The 13425-nt window shown below is 35.7% G+C and overlaps 1 protein-coding gene and 1 pseudogene across 1 annotated transcript in view; both read left to right on the forward strand.

Moving 5' to 3' along the window:
- The window catches only part of RCAN2 (regulator of calcineurin 2), a 238032-nt gene that overhangs the window by 3064 nt on the left and 221543 nt on the right, over positions 1 to 13425 (forward strand). The window lies entirely within an intron of this gene.
- LOC112474948 lies at positions 384 to 499 on the forward strand (annotated as a pseudogene).

Genomic DNA, 13425 nt, shown 5'->3' on the forward strand with positions numbered 1-13425 from the left:
GAGCCTTTGAAGAGGGAGGATCAGTGGCACTAGGTCATCAAGTGTGGGGTGGTGTGTAAGGATAAGAATAGGTGTCTAGATATGGTTGGGCTTTTAACTGAGTTAGGAAGTAAATGAGAACAAGTAGGTTTTAGAAAGATGAGAAATTTCAACTGAAAGCTTTTCCTCTATGATCAGGAATAAGACAAGGATGTCCACTCTTGCCACTTTTATGCAGCATAGTACTGAAAATTCTAACTTGAATATTTAGGCAAGAAAAAAAAATGAGACACTTAAATTAGAAAGGAAGAAGTTTGGACGTCGTTCCATAGTGTAGCGGTTAGCATGTCAGCTCTTCACGCAGAAGGTCCTAGGTTCACGCCCCAGTGGAGTCACGGTCCATGGTCTGTGGCCATGCCACCTTGAACAAGCCCGATGTCTGATCTCGGAAGCTAAGCAGGGTCGGGCCTGGTTAGTACTTGGATGGGAGATCACCTAGGAAGACCAGGTGCTGTAAGCATAAATAATAATAATAAATAACAAAATAAATAAATGAATTAGAAAGGAAGAAATAAAACTGTCTTTATTGGCAGATGACATGATATTATATATAGAAAACCCTGAAGATTACATACACACAAAAGTGTTAGAACTAATACATGAATTCAGTGAAATTGCAGAATTCAAATCAATATACAAAAATCAGTTACATTTCTATACACTAATAATGAACTATCAGAAAGAAGAATTAAGAAAACAATCTCATTCACAATTGCATCAAAAATAATAAAATATGTAGGAATAAATTTAACCAAGAAGTTAAAGACACTATAAATCATTACATTGATGAAGGAATTAAAGAATATACAAATAAATGAAAAGGTATTACACACTCATGGATTGGAAGAATTAATATTGTTAAAAATGTTCATACTACCCAAAGCTATCTGCAGATTCAATGCAATCCCTATCAAAAGTCCAATAGCCTTTTTCACAAGAATAGAACAAACAATCCTGAAGTTTGTATGGAATCTCAAAAGCCCCTGAATAGCCAAAGCAAATTTGAGAAAAAGCAAGAAAAAACAACAAAGCCAGAAGCATCACACTTCCTGATTTCAAACTATATTATGAAGCTATAGTAATCAATAGTATTGGCATTAAAAAGCTATAGTAATCAATAGTATTGGCATTAAAAATGGACACATAGATCAATGGGACAAGAGAGAGCCCATAAATAAACCCATGCCTCTATGGTCAATTAATTTATGAAACAGGAACCAAGAATATACAATGGGAAAAGGCTGGTCTCTTCAATAAATGATGCTGGGAAAACTGGACAACCATACGCAAAAAAAAATAAATGAAGCTGGGCTACTATCTTACACCATACACAAAAATCAACTCAAAGTGGATTAAAGACTTAAACGTGAGACCTGAAAGCATAAAACTTCTAGAAGAAAATATAGGGATAAGCTCTTTGCCATTGGTTTTGGCAATGATATTTTGATTCATTAGCAAAGCAAAGGCAACAAAAGCACAGTAAACAAATGGGACCACACATCAAATAAAAATCTGCACAGCAAAGAAAACCATTAACAAAACGAAAAGGCAACCCATGGAGTGGGAGAAAATAGGTGCAGATCATGTGTCTGATAAGAGGTTAATATCCAAAATACGTAAAGAACTCATACAGCTCCACAGCAAAAGAAAACAATCTGCTTTTAAAAAGGGATAGAGGAACTGAATAGATATTTTTTCCCAAGAAGACATACAAATGGCCAGCAGGTACATGCAAAGGTACTTAACATCATTAATCATCAGTGAAATGCAAATCAAACCCACAATAAAATATATCACTTCACATCTATTAGAATGGCTAGAATCAAAACAAAACAAAACAAAACAAAAAACAAGAGATAAGAAGTGTTGGTGGGGATGTGGAGAAAAGAAAATCCTTGTGCACTGCTGGTGAAAATGTAGGCATTATGTATGGAGATTTCTCAACAATTTAAAATGTGGAACTACCATATGATCCAGCAATCCCACTTCTGGGTATTGATCTGAAGAAACCAAAATCACTGTCTCAAAAAGACATCTGTACCTTCATGTTCATTGCAGCATTAGTTACAATAGCCAAGATATGGAAACAATCTAAGTGTTCATCAGTGGACAAATGGATAAAATGTGGTATGTGTGTATGTATACACATACACATACACACATACACACACAATGGAATATTATTCAGCCATAAAAAGAAGGAAATCCTGCCATTTGCAACAACGTAGATGGACCTTGAGAGCATTATGCTAAGTGAAATAGGTCAGAGAAGACAAATACTTCATAATCTTACTTATATGTGGAATCTAAAAAAAACCCCATAGATATGGAGAACAGATTGTGGTTGCCAGTAGTGATGGGGTGGGGGTGGGGGGTTAGGGGTGGAAATGAGTGAAGGTGGTCAAAAGGCACAAACTTTAAATTATAAGTTCTGGGGTTGTGAAATACAGCATGGTGATTGTAGTTAATTATACTGTATTGTATAACTGAAAGTTGCTAAGAGAGTAGATCAAAAAGTTCTCATCAGGATAAAAAAAATGTAACTATGTAAGATGATGAATGCCAACTATTGCAAAATGTCATTTTGCAATATATATGTATACCAAATCCTTGTGTTGTACACCTACATCTAATACAATGTTATATATTAATCATATGTCTATAAAACTGGGGAAGGGGAAGGAAGTAAATAAGAAAGAATAGTTTGAGATCGATAGGGAATTTTGACTTTGAACATCAAATGAAAATGCTCAGTAGGCACTTTTAGCTTTTAAAGATAATTTCTTTATTCCTGGTGCTAACCTTTTACTCATCTCATTCACCTTTGTTCCTGACACTGTCTAGGACTACCTTTAGAGAACAGGGAGAGAATTTGATAGCAGGAAGTTTTTTCTACCTTCTTTCTCCAAAGTGAAAATATTAAATGCCAATTATCTGAACTAATAGTACTGATAATAGTATTAATAATAGTATTAATAATAATAATATTTATTCACTGCTTATTATATGTTGAGCACAAAGAAGTTAGAGTTCTACATAATCACATTTGATCCTCACGATAACTTTATGAGGCAGACACTATTGTTATTCTCATATAATTAATAGGAAACCCAAGGCAAAGAGAGGGTACCTTATCTAGGCCACACAACTAGTAAGAGGTGCACCTGGGGTTCAGGCTCAAGCAGTCTGACCAACACTCTGAATTGCCAGCATGAATTAATAACATTGAAATAATTTCTGTTTAGCCTAGAATGTGTTTTGGACCCTGTGTTTGAATATTATGGCTGATGCTGTAGAGGAGAATAAGACTGAGCCAGGAGCCCTGACTCTCATCTGGGAACGCACCTGACTTGTTATGTGACCTCTGTAAAGTCACATCCCCTTTCAGACTTTCATTATTTTAAATCTGCATGTTAATCAGAGAAGAGGTAGATGAGATTATCTCTAGAGACAAGTTATCCCATCTTGTCTCAAATTTTAGCATCGATTTGGGTTAAAATCATACTTATTGGTCACTTTTAGAATAGGAATATCTCCAAGGGGATTAACTCTAATGGTAGCCTGTCCTTAACAGCTTGATGTGAACTAGTTCATAGAGCAGGTGCTGCTCAGGGTGCCTGATATTGGGAGGATCCCCATTCGGAGAGTAGAAACCAGATGAACACTAAAGTAGAGGAATCTCCATAGTCACTGACCAATTTCTTTGTTTTAGACCTGTCACAAATTCTGAGACTTAGTTTCTTTATTTCTGAATAATTGGGGTGATTGATACACATGTTGAAAGGCTGTTGTAGGGAGTAAAACAGATAATGTAAAGCAGGCACAACACACAAGTCTGCCTCATTGAAGATGCTCAGTAAATGGGAGTCTCACCCCTTGCCTCCAGGGTAACAGATTTGCACAGAAGGGAGGTAGAGTGTTTCTGAATAAAAACTTCTCCCTACTCATAGTTTTGCTAAGGGTCACCCATTAATGAGCATCTGTCTATCTTAGAAAGTAGTATATATATTGCAAATATAAAAACATACAACACATTAAATATCATTTAAAATGTGAATCTCAATTTATTATTAATAAATTACCCTCTTAGATATAAAGAAGTTTCAACACAATGTTTTAAACTCTTTCTTTGTCAGCTTTTAAATAGGCTAAGATTGCTATACAGAAATAGTATTGCCCAGGGTTGGCGATCCTGTATTCCATTATGATGGCATCGACTATACAGGAGGTGGAATAACTTCCAACTTTTATGCGTCTCTGTGTGGACTGTGCTTTTATCTTCATGAACTTTCTTACTTTGCCTATAAATCTTCACTGCCCTTGTGTCTTTTTTCTTGTGCCACCAACTGCCAGGTGTCATATGTTGTAGGTTTAATTAAACGAGTTCAAGATTTTTTTAAAAGATGGAAGCAGCCTTAAACTCAACTGAAGCTTTTTTTAAGTTCCTTAAAAAAAAAAAAAAAAAAAAGTGTGTAATTGAGAATGATACTTTCTGGAAGTTAAAGAAAAGTTTCCAAAATAGCTCAAACTTCCTGCATTTCAGAATGCCCATAGAAATAAGTTTCTATGGTAAGGATGGAAAGGGACTTATTTTCTTATCTGATTTCCCTATAAACAACTGACTTTGAAACAGGAATGAAACGTGAGTTCCTAAGCTTTGGAATGTATGCATAAGATATTGTAATGGTAGCTATATTCTAGTTTTTTTTACTGTTGCCTTAGTTCTTTGTGGGAATAACTACTTTATTATTTCATGTGATTGAGATACGCCTATTAGAAAATATTATGAATTCTTTGAGGGCCTGGGCCATGCTTTAATACTCCTCTTACAGTCTTGGGAATAAAGTATAAAAAGCATGGACTTGGCATTAAAAGGCCTGGCTTCCCATCCTGGCACTGTCAAATCCCAGCTATGTAACCTTGAGCTTCCCGTTGACCTAGCAGTCACAGGAGCTGGCATTTGTTGAATGCTGCCCCTATTCAAGACATTGTGCTCAGCATATGCATGTGTCATCTCATTTAATCCTTACAACAACTCTACCATGTGGGTATTATCACTATTTACAGATAAGCACGCCTTGAGGATCAGGCAGAGTAAGCCACTCAGGGTTGGGTCTCTAAGTTGCAATTTTCTTATATGTACAATTAGGAAAATAATACCTGATCTCCCCATCTTACAGAGTTGTGAGGCTGAAATGCTATGAGTTTGTGAATTTGCACTCATGCTATGCTCTGCACAGATGTGAAGAATGATTGTTACAGTAGGGACCTCCCAAGAGATCAGTTATAGTTGGGCCTGGTATAGCACCAGGTCTAGGAGGGGAGAGAGGTCCACTATATAAAAAAGGCTTTTACAGAATGCATTAAGAAAACAGTATTTCCTTGCCTTGTTCTTTGGTCATTTATGACACCTGTTTCTTTCAAGGGTAACTTACTTGATGTCAGTACCAAGACTCCACTAGGCCAGGCCAGGAGGAGGCTGTGGCACTGGGTCCTGCTGATGAAGGGGAGAGGAGAGCACAGTTTACATAGAGGAGGTAACTGCCAGAGGGATGTTTCAGTATAAACAGAGAAGGCTGAAAGTCAAAGTCAAAGTCGAGGAAGGCATAGGCATGAGGGGGAATGTAAGAAGTTATCCCCAGGGTTTATGTCCAGTGTGAGTGACAGGTAGGATGTGGAATCTGTTCAAGAGGCTCATCATATTTCCCAGTGTCTGCTGAGGTCCATCCACTCAGCAGAAAAACTAGGGACCCTCTGCCCTGATTTTTTGAATCACTTCTGTTACTTGGATGTATGTGCTTTCTATAAAATCTTCGGAAAAGACAGAATAATATAAATATTATTATAAATAATGTAAATATAATAAGAGAAAATTAAAATTACATTTTACCATGAGCAAATGATAATTACTATTAACATTTTGGTATATTTCCTTTCAGTCTTTTTTTTATACACATATTTTTGCAGAATTGGGATCATACTGTATATAGAGTTTTGTATCCTGTGTATTTCACCATTTTAAATAACTTTTCTTGTAAAGTTAATAATCTTTATGAACATAGTTTTCAGTAGCCATATAACATTCCCATGTTATATTAAAGGTTAAATTTTGCTCAGGGAAGACATTCAGCAACTGACACATCATAATTTTAATCATTTACCTTATCTCCTGTTGTTGGACATTTAGAAGGTTCCCAATTGTCCAAAATATCAAAAATAATGCTTCTTCTTCTTACTATTATTATTATTTTATTAGTTTCAAGTATATGGTATGTTGGTTAAATATTTATATAGTTTATAAAACTATCCCCCTAATTGCTCCTTCTCTCCTCTGGTTTTCTACCTAGCCAATTTCATGCTAACTGCATTCCCTATGCCGTGCTTCCCATCCCCATGACCAAGTAATTTGTAATTTGTACTTCTTTAACCCTTTACTCCATTCTCCCAGACTCCCAACCCCCTTCCCTCTGTCCATTACCAGATTGTCCTCTATATTTGTGAGTCTGTTTTTGATTAGTTTGTTCTTTTCTTCCTTAGATTCTGCGTACAAGTGAAATCACATGGTATTTATCTTTCTCTGACTTATTTCACTCAGCATAATAACTTCTAGGTCCAGCCACATCATTGAAAATGGTAGGATTTCATTTTTCAAAAATAATGCTTTGATGGACATCTTTGATCATAATTTTTTTCTATATTTTAGGTCATTTTATTAGGCTAAATTGTTAAAAGTGGAATTATTGGCTCAAATAGATGGACCTTGTTAAGGTTTTCTCTATATTTTGATTTCTTTAGTTGTTTTTCCAGAAGATTGTGGGAATTAACATTCCCACAAGCAATTCAGGTGTCGCCTCCACTCTGCTTGTAAGTACTTTTTTTGGTAAAGATAAGGGGTGGCTGGTATTAGTGATTTTCAGAGATAACCCCACCCTGGAGATGTTCCTAATTAAAAATTGCTTCAAGGAGCAAGGATGTTGAGCTTTCTTTGTGGGAGTTGAGGATGGGTGGATGGGGATCAGGTAGATTTAACATGTGTAAATGAGTGTTTGTAGGAGAGTTGACTTCAGTAGATTAGCTTTTCTTCTGGCAGCTGTTGTCAGAAGCCTGGCATATGGATACCATGGGCTGTGTGGGTGACAGCCGTCATTGCAGCCTGTTGAGCTACTGAAGCTGACTTAAAGTAAGTAAAACGAAGCAACCTCTGCCAAGTAAGAACTGGTTCAGTTTGCCTTTTAAATCTTGAAAAATATTAACAGCAAGTAAAAGTGCTTATTTACATTAGTTCTACTGTAGTTTTAGTTGGTTCTGACTGGTTCCCCTTTCACTCTTGGCAGCCTTCTCAAGCACGCTCCAAACAGATATGTCTTTTTTCACCTTCCATAAAATGAGACACAATGCAGAATAAACCATTTTGAATAAATAACTAGGATAATCAATTGGAATCTCCTTAAAAATCACTTAAATGTTCATTATTCTGGAATTTTAATTTGATGACTAATCAAATTAGTCTTTCAAAAAATATCTCTGCTTTTACTATTAGGTTATCATCAACTAAGTTGATTATATTGACCAATTTATTGAGGTAAACAGCCAATCTGAGTTATTTCCCTCCGTAAAATTATCTGAAAGACAGGGTAAATTAATTAATTAATATTTAATTTGACTGTGTAGCTGTTAAAGATAAAAGCCCAGTAATGGAGTCAGACAGAACAAATCAAAGTCCAATTTATACTTCTCTTTTGAGATTTAATAATCAGTCCATAAAGGAATTATTTGTTTGATTACAGGTATCATAAATTTTGGTATAGAGGATGGTAAATTTAAATCAATTAATGGTAGTTCAAACAAAATTGTATTTGCTCAAGAGCAAAGTCTCAGCTTTGACAAGTGAAAGCAAAGTACTAATTCATGAATATGTTAATTTTTTTCCTGCTGTGGGCATTAATAATAGTCATTTGATCTTTTATGATGTACAAACAACCTCTTATAAAAAGGTTAAATTTTGGTCAGGGAAGACATTCTGCAACTGACACATCATAAATGTGTTTATTTGGTGTCCTTTATTTTCTTATTTTTCTGTCTCTTGGTAGTTTCTGTTCCACACACAGCTGTTGTTTGCATTAAACTTCAAAATTTGACAGGGCGACATTTAGGTGAAGCTCTGAATTAAAATATTTGCTTGGTCAGATTTCCGAGACGTACCTTCTGACCTTGTGTCTAAGTGCCACAGCTCACGGCAACTCCATGGGGGTTCTTGGCTCACAACCAGGACTGTGGTTTGGTTTCGGCCTCCTTAGATATCATGGATGGGGAGAGGGGATCTCCTTCTCCTTCTGGTTTGCAACCACACTGGGAGGTCTGGTGTCATTCCTGAAGGTCAGGAAGGTTTTCACAGCCCCTACATGTGATGTGTGCAGACCAATTTGGAAAGGTTGTCTCCAGGTGGAAGTGAGATCAATAATAAACTTGAACTCTCCCCTCGACTCCCCAAAATCCACATTACTTTGGATTCAAGCACATAATCACTTCCTTCAGGCTGTGCGAAAAACTACTCAAACCATTAACTGGAAACAGGACATTAAGCAATTTCGGATGGCTCTGGATTGACTCAGTTATGTGCTAGTGAAATCGTTAATGGGATGTGGGACAAAACCCAAGTGAACATGTGGTGCTCTGCTCTTTCATACTTTAAAAAAACAAAATTAACCTGGACAGTTCCCTGGAGGCCACAAGAACAAGTGCTTATAGCGAATGAGCCTGTATTATTCATGATACGGTCTTCAAGGGTCTTCAAACCTGGAAATCTCCAAATGCAGTAGCTCCTCATGAGGCTTCTAGTTTTATTCTTTAAAATTGCTTTTAAATGTCACATTCAAGTATAACTATAGTTATCACAAAGGCTTTTGTCTTGGATGAGAAGGCTCAGACATAATACCATGTTTTCAGTGTTTCTTCTCACCTTTAATTCAACCTCTTCCTCTTAGCTCAACCATTAAGATGTCCTCACAACCGTATCTAGCTTTTATCTTACAATTCAAGCCAAAGTGTGATACTATGAGAAGGTTATTTTATCTGAACAAATTAGAAGTACCTTAATATATGCATATATGTGAAAACCAAACCTAGGTATTTTTATGACAGTATAAAGTTCAAGGGCATATCTTATGGGAAAGAAAATTCGAAGAGTAATAAAGATCAAAGGCCTTTACCTAACGGTTGTTTGGGGGCTGTTTCCAGTATGCCTGGGAGTCTGACATGATGGATTAATTTCCAGATGATCAAGATGGCACCGTTTCTGCTCCACTCCCAGCCCCAACCATGAGCTCTCTGAATTATTCCATTTCCAGAGGAGTGATTCCAAGTTATGGCGAAATCCTCCCTCTGATTCTGTTAAGGCAGTTTCCCTTTAGAATCTATCTTCATTTATCTTCTCAGACACCCTCATCTCAGTGATCATAAGCTTTGAAAAAATAATACTTCTTCCTTCTAAAAAATGGAAAAACAAATAGATAAAGATATAGATATTTTTCCTCATGCAAAAAAAAGAGTGATATTCAGATGGTAGACTATAAACACTGACCTAAAGAATAACTTTTTAATATTAAAAAATTATCGTTATTAAAAATAATTTTAAAAATGACTAGTAGTCATTTAAGTTCATCTAGATTTAAGAACACATAGTAGAAAAGGTTCATTATCTAATTTGGTACAAGATCATTGCTGAAATAATGGTTTTCTTTTTATTGTTTTAATTATTCTTTTTTTGATCAGACAAATCTTTTTAGTGATTTTTCAAAAGTATCAGTAAAATTATGTCTCTTCGCTTTTGAGTTTCGACTATTGAGATATTTGTATGTAGCATTTATAGTATCCTAATCATTGCTTTAAAAACATTCTTGTACTGCTTTTCTCATCCTAGGATTGGTTATGGCTTATTTTTAAGATGATATGCTAATATCATGATGAGGTTATTCTTCGTACACTGCAGAGTTTCTGTCAGTCATGTCTATTGTCAATCATATCAATGTAAATGCTGCCAAATATACACCTTTCTTTTCCTAGCTGCAAATTGACTTTGTTATGGCTACTTATTAGGGAATCACAGGAGACCAATAGCAATAAATGAGACATGGCTGCTAGAGACCAGATATTATTTCTTCAGCTTCCTATTCTAATAAATAATTAACCACCAAGTTGTTTATAAATAAATCAAAAGCCCTTATAATAAATAACAAGCTAAGAAGCAGTTGCATACAATTTATAGTTGCATACAATTAATGTTCTGAATATAGAACATCATAAAAATGCTTGACATAATAATCAGAATGAGAACTGTTTTATTAATGAGAACTATTTTAAAGCACATTGAAATTGTATGAAATTATAATTGGATACTCTCCTATCTCAGCTTTTTGAAATTCTAGTCTTCAAGTTTCATCTTTTCAAGATTTCCTCATTCCCTGAGCCCTCAAAAGAGCTATCACTCTTTTTTTTTTTCGAATTTGTATTTATGACACATACATAGTCTAATCTTTATATCTCATTAATTTATATGTTCATTCATTCATTCATTCATTCATGCACCAGGTGTTGTGCTAGCCACTGGGGTATGAAAAAAAGAAGAACATAGTCCCTGTGTTTAGTGAAATTAGAGTGCAGTAGACTTTAAGCTTCTTACTTGTTTACCTACAACGGCTCTGGATGGTAAATGTTCTGAAAATGAAGACCATGTGTCTCCATTCATCCTTGTGACCCCTGCTACATACTACAGTGGCTTGTATTTGGTGGGCACTTGGTTGGCAAATGAATTATTTGAATAATAAATTCATAAAATGAATTTATTATTATATCTATTCTAAAAAGTTCAGAAGCATGGTATTAAATATTTCAATACCTTCAAATGTCTTCGAAGCCTTCATTCTCTTACACAATTGCTAACTATAACAGTAACTCCACAAGATAAATTTATCTAGTTTCACTTGTGTGTTAAAAGGCCTCTTCTCAGAATATGATCTAGTGCCACATCTCTATTATATACCAAAGCACAAATATGATTGGTAGCAGTGTCTGAACTTCCCTCAGGCAGACATATTAAAGGCTTCTGTCTCAAACTCGAATTATTTTGAAATGCTTCAGTTTTGTTAAGAAAGCTCAACTTTCCCCTTTGTGTGGAGCTTGGATGTAAAGCAACTGATAAGGAAATATTGTGGCAATTTATTGAGCACTGATTAAATACCAGGTATTGGGCTAAGCACTTTCCACATGTTATCACACTTAGTCCTCTCAATAACCCAGTGAGGTAGGTTCTGTTTTTATCCCTGTTTTATTTAGATGAGGAAACTGAGGCTCAGGGAAATTGAGTAAACGGCCTTAAGTTCTTACAGGTAATCAGTGGTGGAGCTAGAACTCACTAGTGGTCTCTCTGCTCCCGCAGCCTACCACTCCTTGTCCAGGTGGGATTTGTAGAGGTATTCATGGGGGAAGGGCATAGGATTTCTATGTGGTAATGTTTCTTTTTTATTTTTTATTTCAGTAATAATCTAAAATAATATTAACATGTTCTGGATCATCTATATGATCCCTATAATGAATAATACTGCCACGTGATTTTGGTGAGTGAATTTGTGTTGTTTTAATTTACAATCAAGTTGGTACTATACTACGTTAATTGTGAATTTATGGGAATGAACTTGTGTGGCCTTACCATGTAATTTGCCTTAAGTGAAGGCTATGTGATAGTGTGGAGCATTGGTCCAGTAATGCTTAATTTTGCTGTCAATGAAGAAATATGAGAGGCGGGTCCTACTACCAGTTAGGTGGCAGAACCATTCTGAACAGAATACCTGCGTTGGAGTTTTCAGTGTCAGAGTCATGAGAATGGAGGGTTACTGTTAACAAAACATCATCATCTGAATATTAAGTCAATGTTATTAGTTTAAATTGGATTGGTTTTTAAATTTCATTTGTATAGTTAGAAATTTAGTTGGAGTTTGATGGTTTCAGAAAGGAGTTGAAACGAGAACTTAGTTTTACATTTGTACATATTTAAGTATAATTACAGTCAAAAAAACATTTAAGTCAAAATTGGGAGGGAAGCAGTATAATTTTTTCCCTAAAAAAAATAGTCTGTACATTTTTCAAATCTGAGCAAACTGAACTTCTCTGCATTACATAATGAGAACTTTCCTCTCAAAAAATTCTCCTGCACGCAGCAGGGGTCTGGCCTGCCAAATCTTTCTTAGGATAAGGCTTTGACATTTCCTTTCAACCTGTAAATGGTATCTAGAAAGGTTAAGGTATGACCTTGGGTGAAACTCTCCATTGCTGTGTTTTTTCTCTGACCGGCCATGTCAATCAAGTTACCTTTGGATTCTTTGTCACTCTTTGTCCTGATTCTGAAAGTTGACAGTTGTGTATGCACATTACCCATGGTTTATAATCATTTTCCCTTCACTATCATAAAGATCGTGAATGCGGGCTAGGAAGTAGTACCAACCTCACCTAAGGAGAGAAGATAGTGACAATGTATTGGGACTTAAAAGGCTTCTGGTTGAAAGATCTCTGAGTTTGTGTAAAATGACTGCATTAGTTACTCTTTTAGATAAAGAAAAGGTAAATTCTGTTAAATGCAGACACTCAGAGAGAGAGTGATATATGACGATGTATTTATCCTTAGCTCTTTAATATTGCTTTTGATGAATTCCTAGTAAGAAATTGGAGCACTGGAACAGAGGACAGTGAATTCTGATGCAAAGAGAGGAGAGAATAATTTTATAGCATGTGAGCATGGAGTACAGCTTATGGACTTAAGGTCTAGGAAGCCTGGAAGTAAAGGCTGGCTGGAATAAGAGCAGTGCCAACCTGGAGTAGCCTTGGGTAGCCTTTAAAAAAAGAGGGCATTTTTTTTTCTATGTACAATTCATCCTCCTTCTCTTATTTAAAATTTTAATAAATTTTCTCTGTTTAATAAATTGTGGGAAAGTGTTGAACACATCGAAGTGCCCAATAAGTGATTATTGTTATTATTATCACTACCATGATTATTATTTCCTGACGATCTTCATGGTGCAAAGAGAACACTGCAGGGTGCAAAGTGGGGAAATCATACGAGCTAGGCTTTCGTTCCGGGTTGGCAGTGATTTCCTCATGAGAGATTGTGCCTCCCTTAGCCACTTTGGCCTCAGTTTTCTAGTTTACATCATTAAGGGGTTGGGCAAAATGATCACCGAAATTCCTGCCAGTTCTTTCATTCTTTGTGTATTCTAGTCTTTGCAACATAACATTATAGCATCCTTAGAGCTTGTGTTTCATTAATGAGACTAATCACTGGTTTTTGTTGTTATTGTTGTTGTTATTATTATTATTATTATTACTATTTAAGATTCA

The sequence above is a fragment of the Pteropus alecto genome, unplaced genomic scaffold, assembly GCF_000325575.1.
Source record: "Pteropus alecto unplaced genomic scaffold, ASM32557v1 scaffold7, whole genome shotgun sequence".
In the NCBI taxonomy this organism is placed as follows: domain Eukaryota; kingdom Metazoa; phylum Chordata; class Mammalia; order Chiroptera; family Pteropodidae; genus Pteropus; species Pteropus alecto.